The 20,322-nt window shown below is 44.1% G+C and overlaps 1 protein-coding gene across 1 annotated transcript in view; it reads left to right on the top strand.

Annotated features, from left to right (window-relative positions):
• Positions 1-1,672: 1,672 nt before the first annotated feature.
• Positions 1,673-20,322, top strand: part of MED4 (mediator complex subunit 4) — a 45,545-nt gene continuing 26,895 nt past the window's right edge. The window contains exon 1 of the mRNA XM_070380297.1: positions 1,673-1,728. The gene's annotated coding sequence lies outside the window, so the exon portion shown is untranslated. The remainder of the gene's footprint in view (positions 1,729-20,322) is intronic.

Raw genomic sequence — 20,322 nt, 5'->3', positions numbered from 1 at the left:
CTAAACTTGGTATATTAATGCGCTGGGACAGACTCCCGGGCTGACTCTGGACGTTGTCAAATCTCTCTGGTAACTTTCCTAGGCTTTCTGGTCTCCAATGAGACCTCGGCCTTTTTCAGTTGTAAATTAGCCTAGATCAAAATTCAGGCAGGAGGCCCCACAGCCCCTGAAATCCCTCCGCTCTTTCTTTCTGACCAGGGCATCTTCATTTTCTTGAAAATCCTGCTCTACCCATGAGGAGTGGGGGCTGGGGTGGGCAGTTGTCGGTGGGGGGTGGGGCGTGTGGGTTGGATGATCTGAAATAACCACCTGGGCTTATTTCTGAAATGACTCCTCTCTTGTTTTGACCAGCAGGAGAGAAGTCATTTGTTTTCTACTGTGTGTGTAGGTTGGCTTGCTGCCAGCACAATTCTCTTCGCTGAAGAAAACTGAACCCTCTCTCAAATGGGAAGGCAAGGGGGAATTTGTGTGAATATTATGAATCAGTGCACTTTCCTGTGATCTGGCCTGGCCCATTTTTAGTAGGGAGCTGGTTTGGGGTTAGTTTGTGGTTCCAGAAACTTGCCTAGAGTCCAGAGGAGGAAAGAATACCCTCTGGTGGTTAGAGCACATTCCTGCACTAGATACCCTGGACACCCTAAATTTCAGCCCCCCACCCCCACCCCTGGCCAGCTTGGTTCTGGGACACATGAGCATTGTCAGTCAAAGGAAAGCACACTTAGAGAAATCAGCTCCACCTAAATCTTCAGTGATATAAACAGATACAGGAAGTAATATTTCTATTTCTCAATTATACTTTTTGTTGTTGTTGTGAGTTACTGGGTTATATGTTGTACAGATTAAAATGATTCATTTTGTTATTTTATTATGGAAAAATTTCTCATCATTATACAAACTATCGACCTGGACTGGATTTTTGTGTGTACCATTATTAATGATGTATCTATCTATTGTTACGCTCATTTCAGGACCATCTGGGTTTTCCAAATGCATCTATTCTTATAAGACATTTTGGGTGCTCAGAAAGTATTACTAGTCCTGCTGATTGCTATGACATTCAGAGGTATTTGTGGTCGTAGATTCCAGTCTTCTTGTTTATCTGTTCTGTGTGTGCTAATTCACTTCAGTCGTGTCCGACTCTTTGCAACCCCACGGACTGTAGCCCGCCAGGCTTCTCTGTCCATGGGATTCTCCAAGCAAGAATACTGGAGTGGGTTGCCATTCCCTTATCCAGGGGATCTTCCCGACCCAGGGATTGAACCCATGTCTCTTGCGTCTCCTGGAGTGGCAGGCAGATTCTTTACCGCTAGCCCAAGCCACTTGAACTGTCACAGTTGGCCTGATTACCCAGGAGCGTTATCAAAGCAGATGCTCTGGAGGGGCATGGAGCAAGCCTGGTGTGGAATGCTCAGCGTGAGACGGAGTTCCTGTGGACCCTGGACTTTTGCCTTCCTGAATCTCCGCCTTTGGCCTCTCCCTTTGGGAATCGCGCCATCAAGGTCACTGTTTCCTGTTCCAAGTATTCCTTTTAGTTTCTGTTTTGTGAGAACTCTGTACAAAGCGTTTTCCCTTGACCGCCTGTCCTCCCAGGCCTGAGATGGCTTCTGTAGTGAGCAGAGCTGAATAAACTCAAGGTTCCTTCTCGAGAACTGGGCATCATTGCCTGCTTCTCCACTTGTCACCGGAGAGTGGAGTGTCCTTGGAGAGGCTGGGGCCCCAGGATTTGAGGTGAGAGAAGATAAAGTAGGTGCAGTCCATTAGTTAAGATTTGCATTTGCTTCTTATCAAAACGCGCATTGGCCACCTGGTAAGTGACCAGCTGTCCAGGTCTGCCTGGGGCTGAGAGGCTGCCCAGGACACAGGACTTTCGGTGTGGAAACTGGCAAAGTTCCAGGTGAGCAGGACGGATGGGTCACACCAGTGTGCCTTTAGGACTCTGTGAACCTGCTGTTTGTTCCTCTCTTTCCCCAGATCTGATGAGGCCTGTTCCTTATGCCTCCCTGAAAAATCCACGATGTTTGAAAACAATCGCACACTAAGGATTTACTGCCTTTTGAAAGTGCTAGCCATGAGAAACTTGTCATTTGAGTTAAAAGTTACACAGACATGAACTTGTGTCAGGCATGCCTAAACCCCTCGACTGCAATGATTTATCATCATTTATAAGCATGTTGTCAAGGCTGACGGTTTCAGACAAAGTCCGGTGGTAGGGCGAGGGGAGTTGAACGGATAAACATATCAACCACAGAAATTACGAAGTGCTGGGCGAGTGGTGTGGGAGGCCGAAGAGCAAAGTGATGACTGTGGGCTGAGACAGCTGGGAGAAGCTTAATACAGGAAGTGGGATGTGGAGAGGGGTGGAGAGGACTCTGTGAAGAAAAGGTAGCTTTAAGTGAGAAGAGCCGCTTCCAGGCAGAGGAAACAGCTGCCCGTAGACCCAGGAGAGCAGTGTGTGGGAGCTGCCTAGGCTCCTTGCCCTGAAGCTGAGCTGTCAGATGGGTGATTAGTTGCAAGAGGGTGTGGAAGACCTTCTCTGTGTTTCTGTATCACGGCTTTTGCAATTATTACAGGCACACGGAGTACTTCTTTCTTCTCCTGTCCCTCTGCCAGCTTTTATAGGTTAGGCCCAGCCTCTCTAAAGAATTACCTGTCTCAGTAAATATTTGGGGTGCAAAGTCCTGGAGCATTGTCAAAACTCTATGTGCCTGCTCCACCCTTCCTTCCATTGAGGCCAGCGCAGGGTGGGGCAGCCCGCAGAGTGTGGGCAAGGAAGCTATCCTTCACCTCCCTGTAAACAGGCTTAGACACAGAGACGCAGAGCATCAGCCCTGGCAACCCCATCCTCAGCAAACACAATGAACGTTTTTTATGTGAAATGGGCCTGTTAATGACTATCTATCTCCCTGACACATAAAACAGGAACTGCTTGGTAGTGGACCTTCAAAGACCTTATCACAGATTGAACATAATGAAGAATCATAGTCTTGCAGGAATATGGGGACAAGAGAGGATGGTCACGTCCCCGGTCTCGGGTGAGTCCCCTGGATGGCCGCCAAGGGAGGGTCCTTGGCTTCCTGCAGGAAAGAATTCAAGAGCAGGCAGAGCGAAAGCGGATTTATTCAGGGAGACAGACACTCCGTACCCGGAGTGTGGGCCACCTCAGAAGGCGAGAGGGCCCGGAGTAAGGGATGGTTAGTTTTTATGGGCTGGGTGATTTCATAGGCTAACGAGTGGGAGACTTATTCCAACTATTTTGGGGAAGGGGAGGGGATTATCAGGAATCGGTCCACAGCCCAATTTTGGCTTTGAATGCTTGTCCTCACAACTGTCATAGTGCCTGTGGGCTTGTCATTTAGATGTTAATATATTACAGTAGGTGTATAATGAGGTTCAGGGTGTACTAGAAGTGGAATCTCCCACCATTTGGGGCCTAGCAGGTGTAACCAGTTTTTGTTGTATCCTCAATGGCTACGCCATTCTTTTAAGGTTGTGATCTGCCCCCTTACCTCCTGTCTCAGTGCTGTGAATTTACCTAAATGACCTTTTTTTCCCACAAATCCCATTGTTCTTTAGTGAAGGGAACCTCTTTCAATCCAGCAAAGACCCTGTGAAGATGTGTCTGTGAACCAGGTAACCACCGTTATAAATTGTGGGAGACAGAGGCAAAAGCAGAAAGTGCCTTCCATGAGATTTGGGAGATGGGATACCAGGAAGGTTTTTGTACCTTGTCCACCAGCTTTTGACCTGAAAAACTCCTGCTCATGATGCTTTAGTCTCCCAAATACTCCTGGGAAGATTATACCTTGCCTTACTTTCACACTAAAAAGTCTGTATCACTATTTTCCTTTTGTGAGGAATAGACAGGGCCTTGAGTGTTTAAAGAGAAGAATCCATAGATACGAAAAAACACTGCCAAGTTTAACACTAACGAGCTGCCACTAACACTAACAAAACACTGGCGAGCCTAGGCAGCTCCCACAAGGAAGTCTTAGCCTCTTAAAACCAAATCTGTATCTCAAGTTTTCTGAAATTTGTCATAGCTTTTATTCGAAATGGTTTGAATTACAGCAGCACTCAGAAAAACTCTCTCTTATTTTTCTTGTTTTGGGTTTGTTGCTCCTTAATGCTATATGATCTTCCCTCTGTCATTCAATTTCCTTCCCTTGCTTCAAACTCTTTCCGTAAACTATTTTAATCTGTCCTATTTATGATCCTGAATTCCCACCTTGGTTCCCACTGCTTGTGTTTATTTTTTAGTTCACGTGATCCTTTCTTGTGTTGAGAGAGCCCTGACTGCCCCAAGATATAACTCTGTCCTTAGAAGACCAAAAATCTGAGGGTAAATCATTGAGTTAATAACTGTATCTATTAAAAATATCGTTTTCACCTCCTGCTTTCATCTGTTTTATTTGAAGACATAGGTTGGTAATTAATATTTCTATGCTTTAAAAAATGGAAGAGAAATTCCACAAGATAGTGTGCATTAATCAGACACATTTTTCTTTTTTTAAAAAAAGTAGCTTTATACTTCTTTTAGGTTTGCTGTTTCTTAATCGTAGCTACAACTGAGACATCTTCTCTCCCCATCCTCTTTGTCTTGGGCATCTTCCTATCCACATCTCTTTATAAATCATTATTATTATTATTATTTAAACAGCTTTCCAATGGTTCTGCCCTTGTGATGTCAATTAGATCACTATCATTTGAATTGAGTCCTAAGGTATGGTGTCTGCTATTAGGTTAAAAGTTTCCTTGGAGTAGATCCAGTTCTTTTTAACCTTTTTTGATAAGTAATAGCTTTCAAAGTCCTGGCTTGAAGATTCTTGTTTTGAATTAGGAATTCTTATCTCTACATAATTTGAACAATCCCAGACTATATGGACATGGCCCAAGTCTACTAGACAGCTGCCCTTCATTATAGCGGTGCTGCTTGAAAGCCTAGAGGAGAATTCAGGCAGCCCTAGCAGACCAGGCGGCCAAACCAAGAACATCCAGCGGCTACTGTGAGACTATTCTACCACTTCTCTTAATCCAAATACAGCTGCCAAGTCACACGGTTCTCTCAGTTAGTCCTGGTTTATGGCTCAACGCACTTTGCATGGATCAGTCCATTAGCCCTTGGCATTCCTCTGAGTCAGGAAGCTGACAAGTGGAACTAACCCAGTTTCCAAATGTGCACTCAGAGGCAACTGCAACAGGATCACTAATTCAGGCAGCAAAGCCATACACACATGGGAACCAAGGCGGTATCAAAACGTTCCATAGGACCCAATGTAACGTCCTCCCAGCACTGGTGTTCTGGTAGGTAGCAAAGACACACTCTGTGACAAGATACAACACCTCTACATGGACTCCTTCTCATTCCAGCACTCAGAAGTAAACAGGCTGACTTTAGGCAACATCATCCAGGTAAGGGAGTTTTGTCTCCTGGGCCATCTTCTCTCCAAATCAGTTTCCTTTCAACTATGGCCAAGAGTTTGAGCAAGCCCTGGGAGATGGTGAAGGACAGGGAAAGTCTGGCATGCTGCAGTCCATGGGGTCACAGGGAGTCGGACCCAATTTAGTGACTGAACAGCAACAATGGCCAGGAGTATGGACTCTAGGACTAGAAATGCCAGAATTCAAGTCTTGGTCTCACCCCCATGACTCTGCTGCTGCTGCTGCTGCTAAGTCACTTCAGTCATGTCCGACTCTGTGCGACCCCATAGACGGCAGCCCACCAGGCTCCCCCGTCCCTGGGATTCTCCAGGCAAGAACACTGGAGTGGGTTGCCATTTCCTTCTCCAATGCATGAAAGTGAAAAGGGAAAGTGAAGTCGCTCAGTTGTGTCCGACTCTTAGCAACCCCATGGACTGCAGCCTACCAGGCTCCTCGGTCCATGGGATTTTCCAGGCAAGAGCACTGGAGTGGGGTGCCGTTGCCCTGAGCAAGTGCTTACTCTCTCTGGGACTCAGCTTTCTCATCTGAAAAATAGGGATTAGTAAGAGTACCTTCCTCAGACAAAGCACTTTGGGAGGGAATGAGTTAATCCATGAGAGCATTTAGAATAGAACCTGGCCACAGGTACTCAGTAAATGTTAGTTATCTCTCTTGTTATCATTTAATATGCTTTCCTTCCTTGGGAAGTCCTCTGGTGCCAGAGCCCTCTCATACTCTTACTTTTTCTTCCTATGGAAATAGCAGAGGATCCAGTATCAGCCATTAACATTTTAGTGAGAAAGAGTTTCATGTTACCTCTGCCAGCTGGCTTGCTTATCAAACGTTGTCTCTAATTGTGGAGATAATTACTGTTTATGGCTTTCTGGCTACCATAAATGTTTTGAGGGAGTGGTGAAAGGTGGGTGATGAGAACAGGAAAAATCTCAATTACCCTTGACCAAAACCCCCTCCTTTTTAAAAAAAAAAACCCTAAATCCCTTTTCCATCCTTATCGTGTTCCTTCCTGCCTTATCATGAATCGCTTTCCCTTCACTCACCCTAGTATTTTATCCAAGACCTTCAATTGCCAGGAATGCAGGGTCTGTTTTCATGGGTCCTCTGCTTTGTCAGTTATTTCTGGTCTAATTTTCTTCACCCCAGCCCTGCTTTGCTGAGATAATACTGTTGTGTGGACCTAAAATGAGAAGACTTAACCTGTAGAAGTATAATTTGCACACATAAAAGTAACACAGGCTACATATATGATTACTTACCAATTATGCCTAATTGTCTACCAGCATAATAATGTAGCTCTGTATTATTAAGTCCTAATAACATTAACTTCATTAGTCTTTATTTGGAAATGGCAAAACTCTGTTCACATATATTGGGCTTTCCTAATTAGTTGCTGTCATAACCTTATCATTTGATTATAGCCTGGTCCATTGTGCCAGGCAAAACACAAAATTTAGGTAATTATTTCATGTAATTAAGCACATGAAATTCAACTCCCAGCTATTTGCTACATGGAAGAGACATAGGGTAAGGAATGGAAAGGAGAAGAGAACAGAGGGGAGGGTATGAAACAAAATTTTCCCCTTAACTTTACCACCCAGAGTTAATATTTTTAAAACACAAGGTTTAAAAGAAGTCAGTGAGTCACAGACTTAAGTTCCAGTCATCTTTAAGTGACAATCTAATTCCAAAGCCTTTTTCTTTTTTAACACAAATAGAGATTACACTTCATGTCACAGTTTTAAATGACATAAATAACTTAACAGAAACAGTAATTTTAAAATTAAAAATTTTTTTAAATTTTACTAATTTTACTATTTAAAAATTAGTAAAAAACTAATTTTTCTTAGACCTCTGAGCAAATTTGACAAGGTTGTTAATCTCTTAGTCTGTTTTCATATCTGCTCATCACTCTATCTTTCTATGTCCTTTGTTAAAGCCCCATTATTTGTATTTGTTTAAATTTTGTTGGAGTATAATTGCTTTACAATGTTGTGCCAGTGTATTTTTTCTGTGAAGGTCACAGGCGCCCAGATGTTTTACTGAGCATCTTACCAACATTCCATTGTTGTTGTTCATTCGCTAAATTGTGTCTGACTCTTTGCGACCACATGGACTGCAGCACACTAGGTTTCCCTGTCTTTCACTGTCTCCCTGAGTTTGCCCAAATTCACGTCCACTGAGTTGGTGATGCTACCTAACCATCTCATCCTCTGCCACCTTCTCTCCTTTTGCCTTAAATCTTTCCCAGCATCAGGGTCTTTTTCAAAGAGTCAGCTCTTCACATCAGGTGGCCAAAGGATTGGAGCTTCAGCTTCAGCATCAGTCCTTCCCATGAATATTCAGGGTCGATCTCCTTTAGGAGGGACTGGTTCGATCTCCGTGCTGTCCAAGGGACTCTCAAGAATCTTCTCCAACTCCACAATTTGGAAGCATCAATTCTTTGGTGCTCAGCCTTCTTCGTGGTGCGACTCTCACATCCTATTATATATGTTTTAAAAGCTTCTGTGTCTATTCACAGTGACTCCAAATAACAGATTTTTATTTCCTCTAACCTAAGGTCTCCTCCTAAGCTGTTTTCCTTGGCACTGTCAATTATGTACCCTTCACATAGGTTCAGGATCATACCAGCTCAGATAAACACCAAATATTAGAAGGAGCTTCAACGGAGCCAACTTCAGATGTTGTCTATGGTTATTAAAGCATGAGTGGGCCAGAAGTATTGAACTCACTATAATCAGGTTAGGACGTATGGCTTTTAGTTTTGGCTGAATAAAGCAATTGTTTCCGAACTACACTCTGTAAAAACTTTGGAGGCTCAACAAGAGATTCTTAAGTTTCTCAGAAGGAAAAGAGTGTATCTGAATATATGTTTTTGATTTGTCTCACGAGTTCACGATACCGGTAATTATGTAGGAAAAATAGCTGGTGGTGATGGTGGTGGTGCTGGTTAAGTCACTAAGGTGTGTGTGACTCTTTGTGACTCCATAGACTGTAGCCCGTCAGGCTCCTCTGTCCATGGGGATTCTCCAGGCAAGAATATTGGAGTGGATTTCCATGCCCTTTCCATGACCCAGGGATCAAACCTTGGTCTCCAGCATTGCAGGAGGCTTCCTGCATTGGCAGATGGATTCTTTACCACTGAGTCACCAGGGAAGCCCAGGAAACTTGGGATTGTTTGGCCAAATGCGATGCAATTCAAATTTTATCATTCAAGCCATATTTTATATGAATGCTAATTTCCTGAGTTCTTATTGTGAAAGTGAAAGTCACTTAGTTGTGTCCAACTCTTTGTGACCCCATGGACTATACTGTGCATGGATTCTCCAGGCCAGAATACTGGAGTGGGTAGCCATTCCCTTCTCCAGGGGATCTTCCCAGCCCAGGGATCGAACCCAGGTCTCCCTCATTGCAGGGGAATTCTTTACCATCTGAGCCACCAGGGAAGTCTGAGTTCTTATTATGCGCCAGCATTTACTTGGATTACTTTCATTAATCTTAACAATTCTGATTGGTGTTCTTATTATCCCCTTCTACAGAAGAAGCAGAGACTTAGGAGGTGAAGAGACTTGCTCACAGTCTCAGAGTAAAAGGCATCTAAGCCTGGATTGAAACCCTAGCATTTGGCTCACATGCTCTTAAAAATGGTGATCTGCTACATCCTTAATGGTTAGAGGTGACAGCAGTAGAATAATCTATAAATTCAAGCTTTCCCTTTGTATAGTATGTTTCACCCCACCCCTCCAATATCCCCCACCCTGTTGAATGTGTAGATTATAAATTTGAAATTTCAGATCTTCATGTGAACCATGTAAAGCGTTGGGGAGTGGAGAGGTTTCCCTTGTACAGATGTATTTGTATCTGCTGCTTTCCATGCAGTTAGTTGAGAGCTGATCTATTTTTTCACGTTCCACCGGCCAGTAGAAAGGCAGAGACTACATTCTCCAATGACCCATTCTTGTGGCACAACCTTCTTTCAAAGGGCCTTGGGTCAGTGTTGCCCAGGGAGGGGACCCTGCAGTCTGTCCTTCCCCACAGCTTTTTAGCTCCTGGCAGTTCAGATGGAAAAGAATCTGCCTACAATGCAGGAGACCTGTGTTCAATCCCTGGGTTGGGAAGATCCCCTGGAGAAGGGAATGGCAACCCACTTCAGTATTCTTGCCTGGAGAATTCCATGGACAGAGGAGCCTGGTGGGCTACAGTCTATTGGGTCCCAATTAACATTTTCACCTTTCGCTGCTCTGCAGACCAGTGAGTTGTCCCTGGAGGCGCCCTCTCCTGGCTGTTTCCAGGTCTGGCCGATTGCGGTTTTTTTAATTACTCTATGTGGACAGGCTCAGTCTGAGATGCCCTGGAGGTGAAAGGTTTATGCTTCCGGTGCCCTGCAGCTGCTGACCGGACCAAATCCCTATGAAATACGGTCCCCTGGCACTCACAATGCCACCCTGAAGTCTTCAAGCCAACCCCCACGGCCTCCACTCCCAAAGCTCCTCCACTCCTTACTCCACCATTGTCCATCCATTATGAGAAGTGACGATTTGGAGGCTGTCATCACGATGACTGTTCAGTGGGCGCTAGAACCCTGTAACCCTCCCACCACAGGCTGATGGAGACTTGCCTCTCAGGATTACAAATCCATAGTCAAGGAGAAGGGCCTTCTGTCCCTCTGGAAAGCCCTGGAGTCCTTCCTAGTTCTTGATCGGCACAAGGCAGCCTCATTTACCCCGTAGCAGCTTTCTTTCTGGAGTTCCAGCAGGACGGATTAGGAGAAACTGGTGAAACCGATCCATGTTTGCTTTTTCTTAAATGACTCTAAAATCATATCCTTCCTCAGCAACTCTTTTGGGCCCCAATCATTCAGTCTGTTTTCCCCTTTAACCTGAGCACCATTTCTGTATTGTTATGGCATTTATTTCTTTGATGTCAGGAACCCAAGATTCATCTGACTACCCCTCTGTCTGTCCATCCACCCCTCTATTCACCGAACCCCTTGCTCACTGTAAGGAATTTACTGAATCTCTCCTATGAGGGGTATTCAAGCAACTGGAATTACAGTGATTAATAATGCACAGTCCTTGGACTTCCCTGGTGGTCCAGTGGGTGAGAATCCACCTGCCAATGCAGGGGATGTGGGATTGATCCCCGGTCCAGGAAGATCCCACATGCCACGGGGCAACTAAGCCCATGCACCACAAGTACTGAAGCCCATGTGGCTAGAGCCTGGCTAGTGCTCTGCAGTAAGAGAAGCCACCTCAATGAGAAGCCGGTGCATGGCAACTAGAGAGTAACCCCCACTCCCCACAACTAGAGAAAGCCTGCTTGCAGCAAAGAAGACCCAGCACAGCCAAAAATAAATAAATTAAAAAAATTTTTTTTTTAAATAAGACACAGTCCTTGTCCTTGAGGAGCTAAAAGTCTATTGGAAAGATTGAAAAACAATCTGGCAGTTACAGTTATCATAATGTAGTAAGTGGTGTTACTGTCTTTCAGAGTACCAGGGGGACACATGCAAGCAGCCTTGATCTTCCCCTTCTGTCTTTGAGTATCAGGTATATTCCAGGATCTCATTGTGACTTCTGACCAACCTCATTAGGCTCTTCACAGTCTGGGCTAAAGTCCAGTTTATAAAAGGAAAATGGAAAACCCCACCCCCTTTGATAATGAATCAACTCATTTTGGAAGCGAAAGTAATACCGAGAGAAAACATGTTTTCCAGCTTGAGTCAGGTTTTCTTCCTTTACTCTTTAAAATGAATTACCCAGAGCACTGGGACATTATCAGGATCCTTACCAGTTAATTCCAAATATTTATTCTGAATTGCAAACTCACTTCCCAGGCCTCAGTGAGTGCATTGCAGTGTTTATAGTTAAGATGTCTCAGAAGAACAATTATTTGGTCATGCACCTCAACTCTAAACATGCTGATGAAGCAAGCTATCTGATAGTTCTTTCTCAATGTTCTAGACCCAGCAGGACAGTCATATTTCCAATGGGTCTTAACTCGGAACATCTGTGCTGCTTCATTACACCCTATGCAGACTTCCCAGAATAACCTTGACATAGAGTTCGCTTTCCCAAGAGCAACATTTTGCGCTTCATCCTACTGCTTCTAAAATGTACCTTTAAATTAAAAGTCATCTCCTTCTTGGATCCCCAGTGCAGTTAATCCTTTCCCCCTGCAAGACATCCTGATATTTATAACAAGCACTCTGATTATGCTTGGCCCATTGTTGGCCTGACCCAATATTGGCTCAAATGTCCATTCATATTGTAGTAAAAAAAAAAAAAATTCTTTTGGATAAAAAAGTGAATACAGTTCATGCCTGGTAGATTCTAGACCCTATACTAAGCACTTTCACTTATGTTGCTTCATTTAATTCTCAAAATAACTCTGTAACGTGGGTAGAATCTTGCTTGGCACACAGACGATGCCCATAAAGCATTCACTGAGTGAAGGAAGAAATTACAGTTCCCATTTTACAGACTAGAAAACTGCAGATAGAAAAGGTCACGCCCTTTGCTTGAGATCACTGCCTCCTCGTTCTCCAGGCCCACTGGACCCCGTGCTTCAAAGTGGATTGTGTTCTGGAAGACTTAGGCTGCTTCACCATCTGATGCCCTAAGGATTTTCTAAGTCATTGCAATCAACATTTACTAAGCCCCCTCAAGTAGTCAAAAGTCCTTTAATCCTCAACCGTGAACGCATAAAGCAAGGCTTTATCTTTGTTAGATAAAAGTCTCTGCTGAATCTCCTTGGTCTTGGATATCAACCATCCAAAGAAATGTAGAGAAACTCTTCAGAAAATTCACAGGGCAAAATTAATTTTAATGACTTCGATTTACATAGAAGTGAAGTGAAGCGAAGTCGTTCAGTCATGCCCGACTCTTTGCGACCCCATGGACAGTAGCCTGCACCAAGCTCCTCCGTCCATGGGATTTTCTAGGCAAGAGTACTGGAGTGGGTTGCTGTTTCCTTCTCCAGGGAATCTTCCCGACCCAGGGATTGAACCCAGGTCTCCCGCATTGTAGACAGACGTTTTACCGTCTGAGCCACCAGGGAAGTCCATTTACATAAGAGCTCATGAAATAACTGTTGTCTACAGACCCCAAATCTCACCACATCGCCGTTGGTCTGCCCTGCCGAGTCCTAACCCCTGTCCGGGCTTCAGGACCCATCTCCCTTCCCTCTCCCTCCCAGTGCACCCTCTGGGTCCTGATCCTTCCACCCAAAGCTTATTCCTATCTGTGGGTCACTGCCTGTGATCCATCCCAGCACCGAAAAGACTTGTGTGCCTCCTCTGGACTTATGAAAAAAAGCAAGGCCACGCTCTTGATTTCACTCACAGTCCTGTCTCCTTTTCTGGATTCACTATAGCATTAGTCAGCCCTTGTGGCACATGTCGTAGAGTCCTTCATCTTGTCTTCCAGCTGGCTTGGACAGTTATCACCCCCTCATTCTCCTAAACATGTCAGGTAAGTGGTGGGCGTAAGAGGCAGGTTGTATAAAGTCCTGTTAAGCACTTCTGATAAGCACACCCGTCCGCAACCAAGCACCAAATAAAAGAGGAACCCTGACACGCTCTCCCCTTTCATGGCCTGAGTTCTGAATCTCCCCTGCACAAAAGAAGAATCTTGCTGCCAACGGCAATGTTTACAGCTTTCTTTCCACAAACTGCACTACAGCCTGTGTTCCTCAAACCAAACCAGCCCAAAGATGAGCGCTGCCTGTTTCCCCAAGACCTCTCCCTCCTCCTGTGTCGCTCGCCTGAGTTAATGACACTGCCTCCATTGAATCACCACCCAACCTCATCATTCACCTTTTCTCCATCCCCTCACCTCTCTCTTTTCTCTCTCTTTCCCTCCTCCTCTCCTTTCCCTCTCTGTCTCTCTCTCTCCCCTAAATTCAGTCAGCCAGTCCTTTTTTATCTACTAAATACTTCTTAAATTTTCTATTCCTTTTTATTCCCTACATCTCCTGTCTTGATTCAGACTCACATTACACTAAGTCCCCTACATATGGATGAGTTCTGTTGCAAGAGCATGTTCATAAGTCTAAGTTTTTTTCATTAAGTCCAACAAAGTTAGTCTAGGAACCCAGCTAACACAATGGGCTGTATAGTACTGTAATGTAATTTTAGGTTTATAATACTTTTCACACAAATAATACATAAAAAACAAACGTAAAAACAATAAAGAAAATATTCTGAATCCTACAGTATAGAACCTGGAAAAGTACAGTAGTACAGTACAACTGTAAAAGACCTTCTTAGCAGTACGCACTACATCATGCTGCGTTTACGCTTGCTTCTGGACATCTTGGCCTTGAAATAAAGCTCCTGCACTACTGGGCTCTATACACTACTGCAGAGTAGAGTACACAAAAGCACAACTGCCTGTGGAGGGTGCGTGAATGTGGGACCATGTGAACTGACTTACACGACTGGACATGTGAACATACGTTCGCATTTTTGAAAGTTTGCAATTTGAAGGTTCACCGGTAGGGGACTTACTGTCTTGCTTTCTTAGACTGTTGCAATATCTCTTTAACTGGTTTCCCTCCTCCTGTGTCTCCCAACTCTTGTTCCAAACTCATTCCTCACATGGTTGTGTCACCCTCTTGCTAAACATCTTTCAGTGACTTATAAAACCACGTCCAATTTTATTGCGAATTTCTAGCTTAGACTCTAATCAGAAAACAATGATCTATAAAATCTCTTTTAGGATGTTCTGTTAAGATTCTCTTTATACCTAAATGCATGATCTATATTAGAAGATGCTCCAACAACATAGGAAAAGATGTGTATTTTCTGTTTCTGATTTACAGAAAGAAAGGTATATATTCACTATTTATAGTGTCCATATCCTAACCCTGTTTCTGCTAAATTGATTTCATGATTATATTCTTCAATATCTGGTTGGTCATTTTTTGTTCGATATTTGGAATTTTAAAAGGGAAGTATTTACAGCTACAATTTAACAGTGCTTTGTAAAAATTTCCATTTCTGTTTTTTTTTAAAGTTGGAAGATACATTGTTGCATAACTTTTGCATCTTCTTGTGACTAAAACTTTGACCAATATTTATTTATAAAAAAAGAATAAGTCTAAGATTTTTTTAATTAATTTTATTTTATTTTTAAACTTTACATAATTGTATTAGTTTTGCAGATTTTTTTTTTTTAAGATTTTTATCTTGGAAATAAAAATGCCCTTCATGGAATGGCTTTTCTTTAAATTCCCAGCCTTCTCTTCTGCTGTTCCCACTTTATATTCTGATATTAATTGTACAACCTGCTATAAGTCCTTCAGAACTTTTCAGATACACCTAAAATTTTGCTGGTCCTGAAATTCCCTGCGTAACTATGTTTCAGGTTTATATCTGGTGTAACTGTTATAATGGAACAGAACTGTGCCCAGCTGTGATACCTTGAGCCCCTAGCTTAATCTAATTGCGCTTTGGAAACTCCTAGCACCCGTGCTAACCTGCTTCTCACCACATTATGTAATCTGTGTGTACGTCTGGGTTTCCCACCAGACTGTAAGTCCTTAAGAACATGGAGCTGACCCTCCTTTCTTTTTGTCCCCTCACAAGGCCTGAAACTTGGTAGGTTGCTCAGCTTTCTCACGCTGTACCTCACCAAACAATTTCCATGCACCAGCTCAGTCTGAGCCTTATCTCATCCTATCCCCTCCTCATCATGTCCAATATGATTATCATCCTGGGTTTCCATCGACCCTTCATTCCCTTTTGCTGTCTGACCTGACTTCTCCAGAATATTCGTGAGTGCTTCTTGGCAAGAGTCAGCTTCTCTCCCCTGTTCTATTTCCTCATCCTTCCTTGGGCCACCGCCTCCAGATTTGTGGTCTCTGGCCTCAGAAGTGGTTTCTTGTGATTCAACCCCTGGAGAACGAGTTGGAGAGAGATCAGACATCACGACCGTTCAATGCTTTTTGTTCTCCAAGGGACTTCTAGTTCGCAGTTGGACTCATTGAATTGAAAAACAGTTGATCCGTGGACAGGGACATCTACGAACACTCAGAAGTTATAGTTCTCATTATAATTGCATCAGTTTGCCTTGCTTTTAATTAATGACTTTCTTGAAGAGTTAATTTGTATAACATAATGGTTGATTCAGATTCTTTTAAGTTGCAAGGAGCAAAACTCAGTCAAGCTAGCCTGCATGTGGAGGTGGAGAAGCTCCTTCATATGGAGCAATATGAGAGACAGGGGTCATGAGAATTCATGACTGGAACACGTGATAAAGCTGAAGCTTATGGGAACTGAACCTAGAAAGTTTCCAGGAAGTGGGCTGGCCCCAGGGACTACCACTCGCCCCCCTTCCTCTCTCAGGGGCCATATCATCTCTTTCTTCCCACTATCCTTTTCGCTCCCTGTCCCTGCATATCGTTCATCTTCTTCATAGCATATGAAGAAGATGAACATATGCTTGGGTTTTGTTCCTTTATAAATTCAGCTTACATAACCCATCATGTTCTCTTCATTCTTTCTCTGCATCAATTTCATTCTCCCCATATTTTTTTTGGCTTCATTTCCTTAGAGAGAGTTGGCTCCAAGTTATCTTTTTAAGCTGTGGATGAATGTATCTGTAATCAGTCAAATTTGCTCCATTTCCATGGCTACTATTTTGGTCAAATCACAAATATCCCCCCTGAATTAGTACAATGACTTTTCCTACCACCGTCTTCCCTCATTCCCAATCCATCTTCCATACCCTTCAGAGAATTCCCATCACCTTCATGATAAAGTACAGATGCTTTAACACCCTTATGTGACTCTTCATGATTTATCCTCATGACCTGGATCCTTGAGTACATTTCAGCCTCAGTTCTTCCCACTTCTCAATGTTGTACTCTGCCTCTCATCTTTTTGAAAATATTTCTTAAAATGCACCACATTCTCTCTTACCTCTGGCTATATGCCATTCCTTCCAACTGGAAAACTTTCACAACTAGTCTTCTCCTACTTAATATTCAGCTCTCAGCCAATCGCTTCCTCCAGGAAGTCTTCCTTGACCAGGTCACTTGACTACACTTCTGTATGCTCGCCTAGCACTGCACTTTCCCTATCATTAAGTCCCATAATAAGCAAGGAACATGTGTATTTTGCTCACCACTGTATCCCTAGGACATAACAGGCACTTAATAAATACTTAATAAATGAGTGAGGGCCCCACCATAGGTCACTGGTGCTATTAGGCATCGGGGGATGGGAACAGTTTGTGACAAGCAGATGCACCTTAATTCTAATTGACAGATCTTAAGTAGGTTCAGAAAACGAAGATCATGGCATCTGGTCCCATCACTTCATGGGAAATAGATGGGGAAACAGTGGAAACAGTGTCAGACTTTATTTTTTTGGGCTCCAAAATCATTGCATATGGTGACTGCAGCCATGAAATTAAAAGACGCTTACTCCTTGGAAGGAAAGTTATGACCAACCTAGATAGCATATTCAAAAGCAGAGACATTACTTTGCCAACAAAGGTCTGTCTAGTCAAGGCTATGGTTTTTCCTGTGGTCATGTATGGATGTGAGAGTTGGACTGTGAAGAAGGCTGAGCGCTGAAGAATTGATGCTTTTGAAGTGTGGTGTTGGAGAAGACTCTTGAGAGTCCCTTGGACTGCAAGGACATCCAACCAGTCCATTCTGAAGGAGATCAGCCCTGGGATTTCTTTGGAAGGAATGATACTAAAGCTGAAACTCCAGTACTTTGGCCACCTCATGCGAAGAGTTGACTCATTGGAAAAGACTCTGATGCTGGGAGGGATTGGGGGCAGGAGGAGAAGGGGATGATAGAGGATGAGATGGCTGGATGGCATCACTGACTCAATGGATATGAGTCTGAGTAAACTCTGGGAGTTGGTGATGGACAGGGAGGCCTGGCGTGCTGCGATTCATGGGGTCGCAAAGAGTCGGACACGACTGAGCGACTGAACTGAACTGAAAGTAGGTTGGTGAGAAGAAAAGTTGCCCTTGGTAGGGACTATAGTCCTGATAGACAACATGGTTGAAATATTCAGCACCCTGGTGGCTCAGCAGTAAAGAATCTGCCTGCAATGGAGGAGACCCAGGTTCAATCCTTGGGTTGGGAAGATCCCCTGGAGAAGGGAATGGCAACCCAGTCCAGTATTCTTGCCTGGAAAATACCATGGACAGAGGAGCCAGGTGGGCTACAGTCCATGGGGTCCCCAAAAAAGTTGGACATGACTTAGTGGCTAAACAACAATCGCAAACACCCAAAATCTGATCTCTTTTTAATGACCCTGAATATTACATGACTTTACCAGATTGTAGGTACCCCATGAAGTTCAACCCAAAGCCACCTACTGATCACCCTCTCCACTCCCATTGTAACAAAATTAGAATACCAACTCCTTGCTGTGACCTACAAGGTTTCCCAGGATGGGGCCTCTGTCTGACACCTCATCCCACATGCTCTGCCTCACTCACTGTGCTCCAGCCTGCAGGCTTCCTCAAACACTCCCAGGTATTCCCTGTCTCAGGGCCTTTGCATTTGCTGTTCATTCTGCTTGGAATGAACAGAATGATCCCTAGATCATCAAACAGTGAGAAGTTCCTTTTCATCTTTTGGTTCTTAGCTAAAACTCACCCTCCTCAGTGACGCCCTCCTCGGTCACCCTGTATAACATGTCACCCACCCCTTCAAAACATTTATCATAAACTAAAATTAAAATCTGAGTGGTAAAGAATCTGCCTGCTAATGCAGGAGATGCAGGAGATTCGGGTGGTTCAATACCTGGGTCGGGAAGACCCATGAGGGAGGAAATGGCAGTCCACATCTGTATTCTTGCCTGGGAAATCTCATGGACAGAGGAGTCTGGCGGGCTGTAGTCCACGGGGTTGCAAAGAGTCGAACACGACTTAGTGACTAAACAGAAACAACAACAACAAAATTATCAGATATATTTGCTGATTAATTCTCTGCCTTCCCCATTAGAAGGCAAGCTCTAGGAGGGCAGAGAATTCATCTGGATCACCCTCTACTACGTCATCAGAATCTAGAACAGTATTTAGGATCATGGCTGCTCAATAAGTTGCTGAATGAATGAATGAACAGGAAGACTTGCGCCCAAAGTTGGCACAAGATTTCTTCTATTTGGACCCTCTTCAGATTTTTTACTGCAATACAGTTTCCTGAGAGAAATGCAAAAAGGGGACAGTCTAGTCAAATATATGCTGACTATCCCTACTGAGGCCCCTGCATCATCTGCTGTCCCCTGGCTCCCTCATCCTGCCCCCATCCCCATTTCTGACTTGACCTTTTCTCTGGCAATTCAGGGCAGTGCCAGACCTCAGCAGCCTTTCTTTCCCCTAATATTTGGGGCCTAATATTTGAGCCTGCCTGGGCCCCTGGGGTGCGTGCCAAATAGAAAATGCATGTACATCAAGTGTGACTTGGAATAAGAAAGAGGACTGATTGGAGCTTTATATCCCTGGACTTCTCCCCACTTCACTGTCCTTGGTGCAAGACTGGGGATGGGCCCTTCACTCACGCTAGGGATGTAAAGTTTACTGACCAATACGCTAGGCTGCAAGTAATCCAAAAGGCATGGGTTGCGAAGAGATTGAAATATGCAAAAATCTGTTAGAAGGGTCCCTTGCCAAGTGATATTTGTGTTTCATAATTCCACCACTTCACATCAAAATCCAGCGCTAAACACACAGCAGGCTGGATGTCTGAAGACTCAGAAAAGAACCACTGACACTACTAAAATCAAGGGATCTAAGCTCCCTTTGAAACTGTAAAGCCTTTGTTGAGGAACGTCATGGCTGTTCTGCCATACCCCGAGGCAAAACCGGAGAAATACCTTGGGGGCACTTTGTACAGCCCACTGGCCCGGCAGGGGCCTTGTGTACATCCAGTCTTGAAAATGGATTGCCTGATCATGCAGCAAATGAAGCTTTATTATGCATTTGTCTGGTTGAGAAGAGATAAAAAGCGTGGATCAAATGGAGTGAACTGTGGCCAACGTTTGGAACGGGCTTTCCAGTGAAAAACAAGTTCTTAATGAAGAGCGGCTTGCAGTTTCAGATCTCCTAAGAGAGAGAATTTGGGGTCTGTAATTAGAAATTTTACATCAGGTGTTAGGTTCACAAAATGGGCAGGGCACATTCTGGAAGCCCAGCCCTGGAGGACAGCGAGTCAGTGTGTTCACTGCTGGCCGGGCGGCCCCAGGGGAATGACTCACGGGGAGGGTTTCGACCAGAGCTGGCCGAAGCCCAGAATGTCCAAGAGCAACGAGTTATCCAAGAAGAGGCAGGGGCCAAGCCCCAGAGAGTCTGGAAACACAAAGGGGCCACTGTTCTCCCTGACCAGGGCCAAGAAACCGCCTTCGACCTCGTGCTTTTCACTCAGTTAGCAGCAAACTCATCTGTATGGCTTTAAGGGTAAAAATCTGGCCAGTGTCAGAAGCAGATGACACGAATGCAGATGTATTTGAAAGTTACCAGAACAATGGGAAATGATGACGATGTTATTGTATCGAGACGGCTAAATGGCCTAGAAATTTGGTGGTTTTGAGGGGGCTTCCATTCTTCATCAATGCTTCATCTCCTCGCACTGGAGTGCTTATCTCTTTGCTTTTCCGGGGAGGTGTTACACAGACTCATTTGCATACATGGTCCTGTGGTTCATTCCGGATTGTGAAACATTCAGAGCGACGATGGATGAAAGCAATCTGAAGCCAATTTTGCCAATTGAACTATAGTGTTTAGCTCACGAGGTGTTTTCCTCAATTAAATTAGTAAACATTGATTGAGAATCTGCCTATCATGTGAAAAGCTGATACACAAAAATGAACAGGATTTGAAACGCGAGGAAATGAAAAACAAACCGGCAGCCTGGAGATT

This window comes from Bos mutus, chromosome 12 (genome assembly GCF_027580195.1).
Source record: "Bos mutus isolate GX-2022 chromosome 12, NWIPB_WYAK_1.1, whole genome shotgun sequence".
In the NCBI taxonomy this organism is placed as follows: domain Eukaryota; kingdom Metazoa; phylum Chordata; class Mammalia; order Artiodactyla; family Bovidae; genus Bos; species Bos mutus.
Note: the sequence above shows the minus strand (reverse complement) of the source record. Positions and strands in the feature narration are given on the sequence as shown.